This window comes from Typopeltis vanoorti, chromosome 1 (assembly GCF_054136105.1).
Source record: "Typopeltis vanoorti isolate ZY-2024b chromosome 1, IOZ_Tvanoo_1.0, whole genome shotgun sequence".
In the NCBI taxonomy this organism is placed as follows: domain Eukaryota; kingdom Metazoa; phylum Arthropoda; class Arachnida; order Uropygi; family Thelyphonidae; genus Typopeltis; species Typopeltis vanoorti.
Genome location: NC_143549.1, coordinates 137,398,612 through 137,412,425, shown reverse-complemented (window position 1 = coordinate 137,412,425; position 13,814 = coordinate 137,398,612). Strand labels below are relative to the sequence as shown.

At 38.0% G+C, this 13,814-nt stretch overlaps 1 protein-coding gene across 3 annotated transcripts in view; it reads right to left on the bottom strand.

Annotated features, from left to right (window-relative positions):
• bchs (WD repeat and FYVE domain containing 3 bchs) overlaps positions 1-13,814 on the bottom strand; it is a 1,305,514-nt gene that overhangs the window by 567,831 nt on the left and 723,869 nt on the right. The gene's annotated exons all lie outside the window — the stretch shown is intronic.

Genomic DNA, 13,814 nt, shown 5'->3' with positions numbered 1-13,814 from the left:
CAACACTTCACCAACTTAAATAATACAAACATAATTACAAATATAATACAAACATAATACAAATACAATCAAAACACGTTACAGATAAATATGGCACCTGTGCGTAGGAAAATGGCGGCCAGTAATGAAGGTTCGCCATCGTTGTCAAAGAACGGTAGCATAAAAGAAATGAGTCAGTGTACTAGCTGTGAAATGTACACTTTGCGGAGTGCGGTCGGAGTGTGGTTAGATGATGATAAAGGATTGAATGTGTGTAGAAAATGTAGGGAGAATGCGGAATTGAAGTGTATTTCGGATTGTGAGTGTGATATTTTTGTCAACCTTCAAAATGAAGGAAATAGGGATATGACAAGAAACGGCAAAGTTGTACATGAAAATTGTGAGAGTGTGAATGTAGAAAGTGTGAATGATAGTATAAATGGTTTCTCAGAGAACAAAAAAGATGAGATAGATGAATTGAGTGAGATTGCGTTGTTGAATAGTGCGATAGAAAGAGCGAAACAGCAGCTAGAGTGCATGAACAAAAGTAGACTGAATGAACCAACCAATAATAAAAGGTATGACAGGAAAAATAGACGTATGAATGTGAACATGAACAAAATGAAGGATAGAGTGCTGTATGGAGACTCGTTAGTACGAGGTGTGTTAGTAGAGGATTTGACAAAATCGTACCAACCTGGTGCGACCATAAAGGACGTAACTGCGTCTATTAGAGAGCAAAAGGAAAGGGTGAAAGAAATTATTGTTGTGGCAGGTACGAATGATTTGAAAGGAGATAAAATGGAAATGATAGAAGACCTGAATGAATTGTTTGAGGTAGCAAAAGAAAAGAGTGAGAGAGTTAGAATGATTAGTCTTTTGCCACGGTATGACAGTGAAATGTTTAAAAGGAGGGCTATAATTGCAAATGACTTTATGCGTGGGTTATGTATGACGAGTGGTGTGGAATTTGTGGATGTGTGAAGTGAGTTTGATGGGCGAAAGGATCTATATAAGATGGATGGCTTGCATTTGAATGGTTACGGTGTAAGAAGACTTGAGAAAGTGTTGCTGAATGTAGTGGATGTGCAAATTCAGGGAAACTAGATTTGTTAGGGGGGGTGGGTAGAGATACAGTCCTTATGGAGGCAGTTGAATGTAAGAATGAATATAATATGCCAGAGCAAATAAGGACAACAAATCAGAGTGGGATAGTTAATATAAGGCATCAAGGTAGGGTTGGGGCTAATGGGGGTCTTAAATTCATGTACACTAATACTAGGAGTATTAGGAACAAGAAGGAAGAGTTTTTGGCCATGGTTGGCACTTCCAGACCACAGGTTATAGGTATTAGTGAAACATGGCTGACTGTAGATGATATAACTAGTGGGATCGAATGTGATGGGTATAGTGTGTTCAGGAATGACAGAGAGAATAAAATGGGGGGAGGAGTATTGTTGATGATAGCTGATGAGCTCCAGCCAAGGAGAATAGAAGTTGAATTGCAGGATAGAGAAAAGAGCACATTTGAGGCCATTTGGTGTGAGATTGTGGCTAGCAGAACTAAATATACAATTGGGTGCTGCTATAGACCAGGTGATGGAAAAGATGGTGGTGACAGTATGCACAAGCAAATAGAAGAAATGGGTGGAAGGAGGGTGATTATTATGGGAGATTTCAACTATGGTCGCATTGATTGGAGTGAGGAGAGGACACACGGGAGGAAGGAATTGGATTTTATGCGGTTATTAAGGGATAACTATCTGCGACAGCATGTAATGGAAAATACTAGGGGTCAGAGAGTGCTTGACCTAGTAATTACATCTGAGGATTTGGCTGTAACAAATATGACCACATTGCCACCAATCAGTGAGAGTGATCATAGGGTCTTAACTTGGGAGGTGGCTAAAGGTGTAGAATTTTCAATTAAGACAGGGTACATGTGGAATTATCGGGCGGGAAAGTATGACAAGCTTAGGAGTTTGATTGGTTCAGTGCCATGGCATGTACAACTGCAAGGACTAGAAGTTGATAGTGCATGGGAGGTAGTTAAGAAGTGCTTGCATGAAGCAATGGCTGACTGTATACCTAGAGTCCGAATAATAAATCAAGTAGGGGTTAAATGGATGAATAACACCATTAAGCTTGAGTTGCAAAAAAAGAAACAACTATGGAGGGAATTTAAGGAGAAGGGTGACCGGCAGGCACATGAACGGTATAAAGCGCAGGCCAGAAGGGTGACGAGTGTGGTAAGAAAAGCAAAAAAGGATTACGAAAGAACATTGGCCAAGCAGGCTAAAGAGAATCCTAAACAGTTTTTTAGAAGTTTTTTAGATATGTAGCAAGTAAAAGGAAAAATGTACACGGCAGATTGATTTTAAAGAATGCCGATGGTAGGGAGGTAACTGAATCAGTTGAGATAGTTGAGTTACTGAGTGAGCACTTTGCAAAAGTATATCATCCAGGTGGTGACATTGCAGAAACGAATAAACCAGTAGATTATACGGGAATTGTGGTTAATGAAGTGGAGGTGAGTAGTCTATTGCATAACCTCAATGTCAATACATCTGTGGGATTGGATGGTATACCAGCTCGTGTTGTACGAGAAGCAGCTAAAGAATTGTCAGTACCCTTGACCATTTTGTTTAATTTGAGTCTCGGGTCTGGGTTAGTCCCGAGTGGGTGGAAAGAGGGGAAAATAGTTCCACTGCATAAAGGTGGTTCCAAGACTGCCGTTGTAAATTACCGACCGATTAGCATATTAGGAATTATTGTCAAGGTCTTAGAGAAAATAGTCAAAAGGAAAATACAAGATTGGATTGAAGAAAATGGGATACTGTATCGGGGACAGCATGGTTTTGTGAAGGGTAGGTCATGCCTCAGTAACTTGCTCACGTATTATAACACAGTGACGGCTGAACTGGATAAGGGTAATGGGTTTACGGTGATTCTACTGGACCTTGCAAAGGCCTTTGACAGGATTCCACATGGAATTCTAATCAGTAAATTGCAGCATATGGGAATGGACATAGGGTTGGTGAGATGGATAGGAGGGTGGTTGACGGAGAGATATCAGAGAGTGGTTTACTCGGGAGTAGAGTCCACAAGACGGCCTGTGACTAGTGGTGTGCCACAAGGATCTGTTCTTGGACCACTGCTGTTTAATTTGTTCATAAATGATATAGGAAATGATCTGAGAGGAACAGTTCATTTGTTTGCTGATGATGCGAAGTTGGGTAGGGCAATAGTGAATGCAGATGACGTCAAAATTTTGCAGGATGATTTGGATAGATTGGAGGTCTGGGCTAAGGAGAATGGATGTCAGTTTAATGTGGCAAAATGTAAGGTTATGCATTTTGGGGTGAAAAGATTGGCGGCAGTTTACTGCATTGGTGGAACCCTGCTCCAGGAAATTGATGAGGCACGAGATTTAGGAGTGTTGGTGGATAAGGAATTGAAATTTAGGGGACACATTGCAAAAGTGACCAAAACAGCTCATCAAATCACTTGGTTGCTGAAGAATACGTTGACAAGCAGAGACAAGCAGGTTATTGTTCCTCTCTATCGAGCCTTGATAAGACCCCATCTAGACTACTGTGCTCAGATTTGGTCACCTAGGTTTCTTCTTGATGGGGAGGATGTGGAGAGGATCCAGAGGCGAGTGACCAAGATGGTAGCAGGTCTGTGGAATGAACCGTATGAGAACAGGTTGAGGATTTGTGGGTTGCAAAAATTGGTTGATAGGCAGAGGAGGGGAGATATGATTGAGACATTCAAATTACTGAAGGGTTTCTATAAAATTAATTCAGAAGATATTTTTGAGAACAGGGCTAGTTGTGGGAGGACTAGGGGACATCCATGGAAACTGGGCAAAAGTGTGGTTAGTAAAGGTGTTAGAGCTGGGTTCTTTACTTTTAGAGTAGTGAATGAGTGGAATGCGCTCCCTGAGTCTGTAGTGGATGCTGTGACAGTGAATGAATTTAAGGCGAGGTATGATAGATACTGTATGAATGTCAGATAGTTGTGATGAATATGATTTGGGGCCTCCCTCGATGAGTCTAATGACTCCCTGGAGTTGCCCGTAATAATAATAGTAATAATAATAATAGTAATAATAATAGTAATTACAGGAATTCAAGAACACAATTTTCTCTTGGACTGATAAGAAATGGGCAGGTTATTTTAGGTAATGAAAGTAAATTTTCAATGTACTACAAATAAGAATACTAGGAAATACATATTGTATATATATATATATATATATGTATTCTTGATCTTCTACTCAGTTGTAATGATACATTTCAGAGAATAAATTTTAAATGACTTTAAACCAAGATAAAATATTAAATTTTAATGATAATGATACAACTAGTTTCAGCCTTTTACAGCCTTCTTCGGGTATCCACTAAAGGTAGAACACAGTAATAAAAAATTGAAGTTACAAAAAACTGAGAATTACAGGCAAAAATTGCAATACATAATTGACACAAAAACGTTGTATTTTTCAAGTCGTTCTATCTAACGTGTTATTGTTTGTTGTATGTGTGCTTGCAGGTTCTCGTGAGCACCAGTATTGAACAACTGTAGGCTATCAGGGATGTTATAACTCAAATTGCTGTTCAAATGTTCAGGATTAAGGAGGATTTCTCTGGACTCCACGATTTTCTTTCAAACTCATTACTACAGCAAAAAATGTTTTCAGATTTATCCCAGCAAACTGAGTGACTCTGTAGATCGTCATGAGGGTTAATAGAGAAAAGAACATGACTGGATAGCGCAGATGCATGTGATCTTTTATAGGAGATGTCTCTCTTATGTGTGTGTGTATATACACAGACATACACAAACAAAATATTATTAATTAATTTTGTCTTCAAAATATCACAAAGAACATAGGCTTTTGATAGATTACTACAAGAAAAGTTAATAGTCAAACTAGAGCAGATGGAGTTGGATATTAGATCAGTGCATTGGACCAGAGAACGGCTATCTGATAGGTATCAGCAAGTTGTGTATGGGGAGCAATATCCAGGAAGAGGAAAGTCACTAGTTGTGTGCTTTGGGGGGAGGGGTCTGTTTTAGGGTCATTGCTCTTTTAACCTGTATGTTAATGATATTGGTGAAGATTTGGATGGGGATATTCAGTTGTTTGCAGATGATACAAAGTTGGGACGAACTACAAAGCGTGGAGAAGATGTTGTGGCCTTACAAGAAGGCTTGAATAAATTGAGTCGATGGGCATGGAAATTGTGATGGTAGTTCAATGTTGCAAAATGTAAGGTTTTAGAATTTGATAAACAAAGATGGGATATAGAATTTATGCTTGGTGGGGATATATTGTTGGAGGTGGAGGAAATAAGAGATCTTTGGGTGATAGTGGATAAGGATCTCAAATTTAGGGGACACATTGCCAAAATTGTGAATACAACAAAGAATTCTTCGAATGATGTAGAGGACACTGACTTGTAGAAGTAAGGAGATTCTTGTTCCATTGTATAAGGCTTTGATTAGGCCACATGGACTTCTGTGCACAGATTTGGTCACCTGGTTTTCAAAAGAACAAAGAGATACTGGAAAGAGCCCAGAGGCGACTAATTAAGGTAGTTTCTGATCTCTGGAATGTCGAATATGAGGAAAGGTTGAGAAGTTGCAATTTACAGTCTAGCGGATAGGAGGAAGAGGGTTGATATGATAGAGACCCACAGGTTAGTAAGGGGTTGTTATAGGATCAATGTTAGAGAGATTTTACAGCAAACAGTTGGAAATCAGGGGAAAACCATGGAACTCCCTGAAAGCTGTATAAGGACGATGTGAGCAGGGGAGTGAGAAGCAGGTTTTTTGCATGCAGAGTTGTGAATGATTGGAATGCCTTGCCTGAGAGTGTGTTGTCTGCAGAGAAATTGAGTGTGTTTAAGGCCAGTATGATAAGCTGTGTATGTATCTTAAAATCCTTCAACCTCCCATGATTCATCAAATTATGGTAATTTCAATACTTATAGCTTATTTTGCCTACTGCCAAGAATAAGATTTTTATCTTGTAAAATTTTCTATTGTAATAATTTGTGCTTTTTCTTTTAGGATATATAAGAAGATCTAAAATTAATTAATAATATTTTGTTGTAAGTGTTTATCAGAACTTTGCAATCTGCTCCTCATGTATGTGTACATATATATAAATATTTGTATTTCCTAATATTAATCTTTGTAGTACATTAAATTTACTTTTATAACCAAAAATAATCTGCCCATTTCTCATCAATCCATGCAGATATGATTCACTGTGTCCTCTTTCTAAATCTGTTATTAAATACTTTGAAAAGTCATATGTATATACAGACAGTCATGTTTTTAATGTCCACATTTCTCTTTCTATATTTTCTTGTTTTTGCTGTCATTATCCTTAAAATTTTCAGTTTCAGAGTTTGTATTCTACTTTAATATAATTTTAGTTCTAGATATTTATCAGAACTTTCCAGCCCTCCCCTCCCATATATGTATATTACTGATAACAATTCAGGAATTTTAAAGATCAGTCATTGATTTTCAAGATTTATAAGAATATACTTTTGCTTCTCAAATTAAAAAAAATACTTTCTTTTTAATTTACAGTAGCCATTTGTTATAATGTACAACCCAACAGTACTAAAGTTTCTATACTACAGTGAGCTGAGAGGAGGGATTCACACTTATGATTCAAGGAATAAATACTTAAGAAAGTATTGATAACCAATGGTATCTACAGTTTTTTTTTTTTTCTATTCAGCAGAAAACAAGTTTTCAAACAGACTTCACAAATTCTTTATTTTCAGGCAATGATATTCCAATCCAAGCAAAAAAAAAAAAAAAACACAGAACACTTTAACCACCTTATCGGTCATTATGGATCAAATACGCATCCTCATATATTTCAATGTAATATCAATGGTATTACACTTTTAATATGCACTTCGCATCCATGATAACTTTGTTGTCTATAGATAGACATCTTGGCCAGTAGCATGGTTAATGGATGACCATAGGCTGAAGAATTGTGTTGGAATATCATAGCATCCAGGCTATTCTTATAAAGGCATGTGCCAGAATATAACCATAAAGATAAGTCATTTTTTCTGAATTTCCCCTTTAAACTGCTTTCTTCTCCAATTGCCCCTTCCTTCACATATACATTAAAAACATGTAAATTATACAGTATTTTGAAAATTGTCCTTTTCTTAATCCTCCCCTCTTCTACCTTTTTACGATGCCAAGGTAGGTATTCTTGCAACTCCAACTGTACTCGAGGATAAGGCGATTAAGGCTTATGCCTCCCGGTGTGTCCGATGTCTATAGATGCGTGTGTTCACAGGGCCAGTTGCCTGTTCTGAGGAATGAAAAATCTAAGTTACTGGGTGAAAAAAACAACAACCCTACCTCCATATGAGACCAGCTGACTCATCTTTTGTCGAAATAGATCAATAAAGGTTCCTCACATCACTGATGGGAATTGAACCCAGGTTTTTCTGACCAAAGGACTTTGTCTATACCAATTGAGCTATGGAGGGTCCCTTGAAAATTGCCACCATGGGAAATTTTTTGTTATGCAATGCTCTGTTGACCTTTCTTTTTAAAATACACTTCTTTAGTACCTTCTCTCCTATCATCTTATACATACTCCTGTGGAATCCTTCATACAAGAAAGAGACACTTTCAGATACACTGTTTAGTCTAACTGAAAATTTATGGATACACTTAACCATTAAATAAAAATGTGTGATAGATGGTTAAATTTAGCTGTAAAAGAAGTCTGGTTACAACTGAGATTGATGGTTCTGTTAGCTAGTTTTTCATAATACTATAATGTTGGAATGGGGCTGATCAGAGTTGTGAATTTAACTGCTTGTGTAAGTTTGACTGAAAAAAAAAGTGTACCAGGAAGAAGACGTACTATTAAAGTGCCTATAAATGCCAGACATGGACTGGTCATTACTAACACCATGTTTTAACATAAAGATGTGCAGAAGTTCACATGGAGAGAAGATACAAAAATAAGAAAAGACTCATTGACTATGTTATTGTTGATAGTGATATCAACATGTTGGTCCAGGATCCAAGAGAGTACAGAGAATTTGAAATTGGAAGTGACCATTACTTAGTACAAAGCAGGATAAAAATGGATATCCCATTAAAAAGAACGGTATGTAAGAGTTTTTAAAATAATTAAAGTTGAGCAGCTTTTACAGGTAAATTGTAGATTCGACTATACAAACAATATTGAAGAAAAAATGAAACAAATTGAAAACAAGAACCAAACCTTGGAAACTCTGAAGACACTGATTCAGCTAAGAAGGTATGTGGTGAAGTTGTCTGCAAGGATAAAAAATAAGAACGCCGTGGTGAACAGCAGAAGCAATTCTGGAAAAGAAGAAAGCATATCAAAAGTTCCTAGAAAATAAGTCAGCAGATGTCCTAAAAGGATACAGAGAAAAATGTAAGAGAGCTAAGCTACATGTAAAAGTAGCTAAACAAAAGTCATCAGAAGACCTTGGTAAAAATATGTAAAATAAATATGAAGGGGCAAAATGTTCTGAAGGCTAAAGAAAAACTTAGAAATGGAGGAAGGAGTATTGTACAAGGAATCAAAGATGATAAAGGTGACATGAAAATTGAAGATAAGGATATCCCAGATGTCTGTAGTAAGTATTTTGAAAGACTCTTAAACGAACCAAGTAGTGACAGAACCATACTACAAAATTTTCAAGAGGAATGCAAAGAGGAGTAAATATCAATACTTCAGGTAGAAAAAGCTGTCAAAAACTGGAAATGCAAAAAGGCAGCTGGAGTAGATATTTGATCAGAAATGCAGAAAAGTATGGAGATATAAAAGTTTTTCAGTGGATGAAAACCATTATTCTGATGGCCTGGTCAGAAGGTCAAATTTTTGATGATTGGAGCAGAGCTCTCATAGTAACAATCTATAAAAAAAGGAATAAAGCTGAATGTGAGAATTACAGAGGAATTTCTCTACTACGTGGGCTGTTCAATAAATAATAAGACTGATTTTACTGTGGCGAAACCACTCATCACAATATTAATTTCTGTGGAATAAAGAAATGTTGTTGTATGTAATAACAAAAGAGGTTGATATATGGCGTATACAGCCTAATGTGCCAGAGTGTCACGTGACTAAACGCAACTGCTCATCGGCGCGACCAGTCTTCGAAATGGAAGCATCCTTGGAACAGCGTTATACGATTAAATTTTGTGTGCGTTTGCAAAAATCGGCATCGGACACTTTTAACATGATACGAGGAGCTTTCCACGATGAAGCAATGTTGAGATCAAGTGTTTTTCGCTGACATAAAACTTTTAAGGAAGGAAGGCAAAATGTGGAAGATCTTGAACGTGAGGGCAGACCTTCAACGTCCATCACAGAGACAATGATCAACACAGCAGCGATTATCATCAAGCACATTAAAAGCGTCCATTGCTGAAGAATGGCTTCTTATTGCACCACGATAATGCAAGGCCACGTATTGCTGGTTGTGTAGTGGATGTTTTGCAGAAGAACAACACAGATATCCTACCACACTCTCCATACAGTCCTGATCTCACACCGTGTGATTTCTGGCTGTTTCCTCAGCTCAAGAAATCACTAAGAGGCTGCCATTTCGAAAGCAACAAAGCATGTGTAAAAGCTACGGAGGAGGTTTTGAAAGAACTCTCACATGTGTTTAAGAAGTGGACGCAACGTTGGGACAAATGCATCGCGTCTCACGGAAGTTACTTCGAAAAAGACCATGTAAATGATGACGATTAAAGGTAATCTGTTTTCTGTATAAATATAGTCTTATTACTTATTGAACAGCCTACGTAAATGTTCCAAGTAAGGTTTATGTAAGTATACTTGAAAAGAGGTTAACTGTGGAAGAGAAACTTAGAGGAGAACAAGCTGGGTTCAGGTCAAATAGAGGTTGTCAAGATCAGATTTTCACTTTAAGACAAATAGTGGAGAAATTGTGGGAATATGACAAGGATCTGTACTTAAGTTTTGTATATCTGGAAAAGGCATACAAAAAGTGCACAGAGAAAAGCTTTTCAAAACACTACAGTTACATCAGGTGAATATAACATTATACAGAGCAATCCACAGTCTATATTTAAGTTGTAAGTCAGCAGTTAAACTTGAAGAGACAATACAAGAAGATGGTTTTATTATTATTATTAAACAAGACCTCACGGAGTCAAAGACTCATCTCGGAGGTCCTTTTATCACACACACATCTCATCATACCGTGTCTTAAACACACTCAAACTCCTTGCAGACACCACACTCTCGGGCAAGGCATTCCAATCATTCACAACTCTGCACGAAAAAAACCTGCCTCTCACTCCCCTACTCACACCCTCTTTATACAGTTTCCAGGGATGACCTCTGGTTCTCTCCTGATCTCCCACTATTCTCTGTAGAACTTCCTCACCATTGATCTTATAACAACCCCTTACCAACTTGTAGGTCTCTATCATATCTCCCCTCTTCCTTCTCTCCACCACACTCTGCAAATTACATCTTCTCAATCTTTTCTCATACTCAACATTCCAGAGGTCAGAAACTACCTTAGTCAGTCGCCTTTGGACCCTTTCAACATCTCTTCATCCTTTTGAAAACCCAGTAACTAAATCTGGGCACAATAGTCCATGTGTGGTCTAATCAAAGCCTTATACAATGGAACAAGAATCTCCTTACTTCTACAAGTCAGTGTCCTCCACATCATTCCCAGAAGCCTTTGTATTGTCTTCACAATTTTGACTATGTGTCCCCTAAATTTCAGATCCTTATCCACTATCAACCCCAAGATCTCTCTACCTCCAACAATATATCCTCACCAAGCATAAATTCTGCATCCCATCTATGTTTTCCAAATTTTAAAACCTTACATTTTGCAACATTGAACTCACATCCCCATTTACTTGCCCAATCACTCAATTTATTCAAGTCTTCTTGCAAGGCCACAACATCTTCACTACTCTTTATGGTTCGTCCCAACTTTGCATCATCTGCAAACAACTGAATATCTCCATCCAAATCTTCGCCAATATCATTAATATACAAGTTAAATAGTAATGGCCCTAAAACAGACTCCTGAGGCACTCCACTAGTGACTTTCCTTTTCCTGGATATCGCACTCCTATACACAACTTGTTGATACCTATCAGATAGCCAGTCTCCAATCCAATGCACTAATCTAATATCGAACTCCATCTGCTCTAGTTTGATTGTCAACTTATCATGAGGTACTCTATCAAAAGCTTTTGCGAAATACAAGTATATTACTGTATATCCTTCTCCTCTGTCCAAGGAAGCAGTCACTTTATTGTAATAAGTAAGTAGATTACTAAAACATGACCTCCCTTTAGCAAATCCATGCTGTCCATCAAAGATTATACCATTGTTGTCAACCCAACTCTGGATCCTAGTTCTCACAAGCTTCTCCAACAACTTAAGCACAACACCTGACACAGAGATAGGCCTATAGTTTGATGCTTGAGTTCGATCACCTCCTTTATGAAGTGGCACAATCTTGCCTTTTTTCCACTCTTTAGGAACTTGACCAAGTGCAAGACTCGTATTAAAAAATATGTCAACTCTCTGGCACATTCCTTCAGAATACACGGTGATATATTATCAAGTCCCACAGCCTTATTTATATCTAGTTTACTCAACTCCCCAAACACCTCTTGCTCACTTACAGTCAGTCTCTCCTCCCTATCATTAACTGCTCTCAATCTCTCCATGAAGTCACATTCACAAGATTGAAAGATCTTTATGAACTGCTCATTAAGTATCTCCACCACACATTCTGCAACAGCTGTCTTTATACCATTTCCTCCAATCAATGTCATCCTTCCATAATCATTCTTTCTTTTGCTGGCTACATATCGAAAGAACTCCCTAGGATTCTTTTTGGCTTCATTAGCTAACTGCTGTTCATACCTCTCCTTAGCTACTCTCACCAACCAAGTCACCCTCCTTGCCTGGTCTTTGTAGACATCATGAAATTGGTTACTTCCACTTCTCTTATGCTGCCTCCACAATGCCCCTTTTCTCTGTATCGCATGCTTCATCTCTTTATTCATCCATCTCACACCTACCTTATTTAACCTTCTCACCCATGGAATACATTCAGACATTGCATCTGCTAAATAGTTTTTGAAAATACCCCAAGCTGCATTGATCTCTTTTCCTGCTAACTCCTCATTCCATGCTACACCTGCAAGCTGTCTCCTGAGCTCTTCATAATCCCCCCCCCCCTTGTAGTTCCACATATACCCTTTTTTCACAGGGGTCCTTGCACTGCTGGCAACCACCCAGGTAATCACCTTATGGTCACTTTCACCAATTGGTGGATGATTTGACACCTTATTTATAATTACAATCTCTGATGAGATGACCAAATCCAAGACCCTTAATCCTCGTGTGCCCTCTGTTACATACTGTCTGAGGTAGTTATCCCTCAAAAACTCATTTTATTTACTTCCAGTTGCTATCTCTTCATTCCAGTCTATATTGCCATAATTAAAATCACCCATAATGATCACCCTTTTCTTATTTGCTTGGCTTATTTGACTATACATTTCACTATCACCACCATCCATATTACCAGGTCTATAACAACATCCCACCAAGTATTTGATTCTATTCACCTCTATCTCACACCATACTGCCTCAAAACCACTGGCCCTATTTGCCTCTTGCATCTCTACCTTGTAAGGACATAACTCTTTCTCTATCATCAATAGCACTCCCCCTCCCTTTTTACCCCCTCTATCCTCACGAAACACATCATACCTTTCCATCTCTATTCCTGTCAGGATGTCGTCCACATCTAACCATGTCTCACTTATTACGACAATCTTTGGGTGAACAGATGCAATTAGTGCAACCATTTCATCTGCCTTGTTTCTTATACTTCTAGCATTGGTATACAAACACAACAGCTCATTTCTGGATCTACAGATAGTTCCACTGATACCACTCACTCGATGTGATCTCTCCATGCTGGACTGGGCCATTCCCCTTTCTGCTTCTTCATTTTAGAACCCTTTGCAATTTCATCTGTTTCCTCTTGATCCCTGGTCATCCCATTTCTTTCCTGCCTATACATGCTCTCACCACCTCTTGGAGCATCCACCTTTCTCATGCTGTGTACCCCTGTCCACTCTGAGCCTCCCCATTTCCCTGCTCCTCTTGCACACCCATTCTCTCATTTTCTATACTCATAACATTCACTTCCCCATTCATATCCACTTTGGTTTGATATCCACATATCTAGTTTTATGTACAATCATGGATAAGACAAGGATGCACATTATCTTTACTCTTATTCATAATCTATATGGATGATATTATGAAAGAAAATGACATTAGGCCAGATATAAGAAGTTGAGATGTCAAACTTAGCTCTCTGCTTTATGCAGATGATGTACTCTTAAACATATCTAGTGCCAATCTCCAGGATTCTCTAACTAAACTGAATAACAGCTGTAACAAATATGGCATGAAAATCTGCAATAAAAAGACCAAAACTACAAAATTAGGCAGGAGCATAGAAAATTTCAGCTGCATTCTGAATGGAAATCCAATATAATAAGTAAAATATTTCAGCTATTTAGGTAAACTTTTTAGTGAAGATTGCAGGTTAAATCTGGAAATTGACAACAGAATAAGCTAAGCTGGTATAGTTAGCCCACTGAATAAATTTACATGGAAGAGAGAAATTAGCTAAAACATCAAACTAGCATTATACAAGACAGTGTTCAAACCAGGAAATATACTTGTTGAATTGGATTTAAACGGT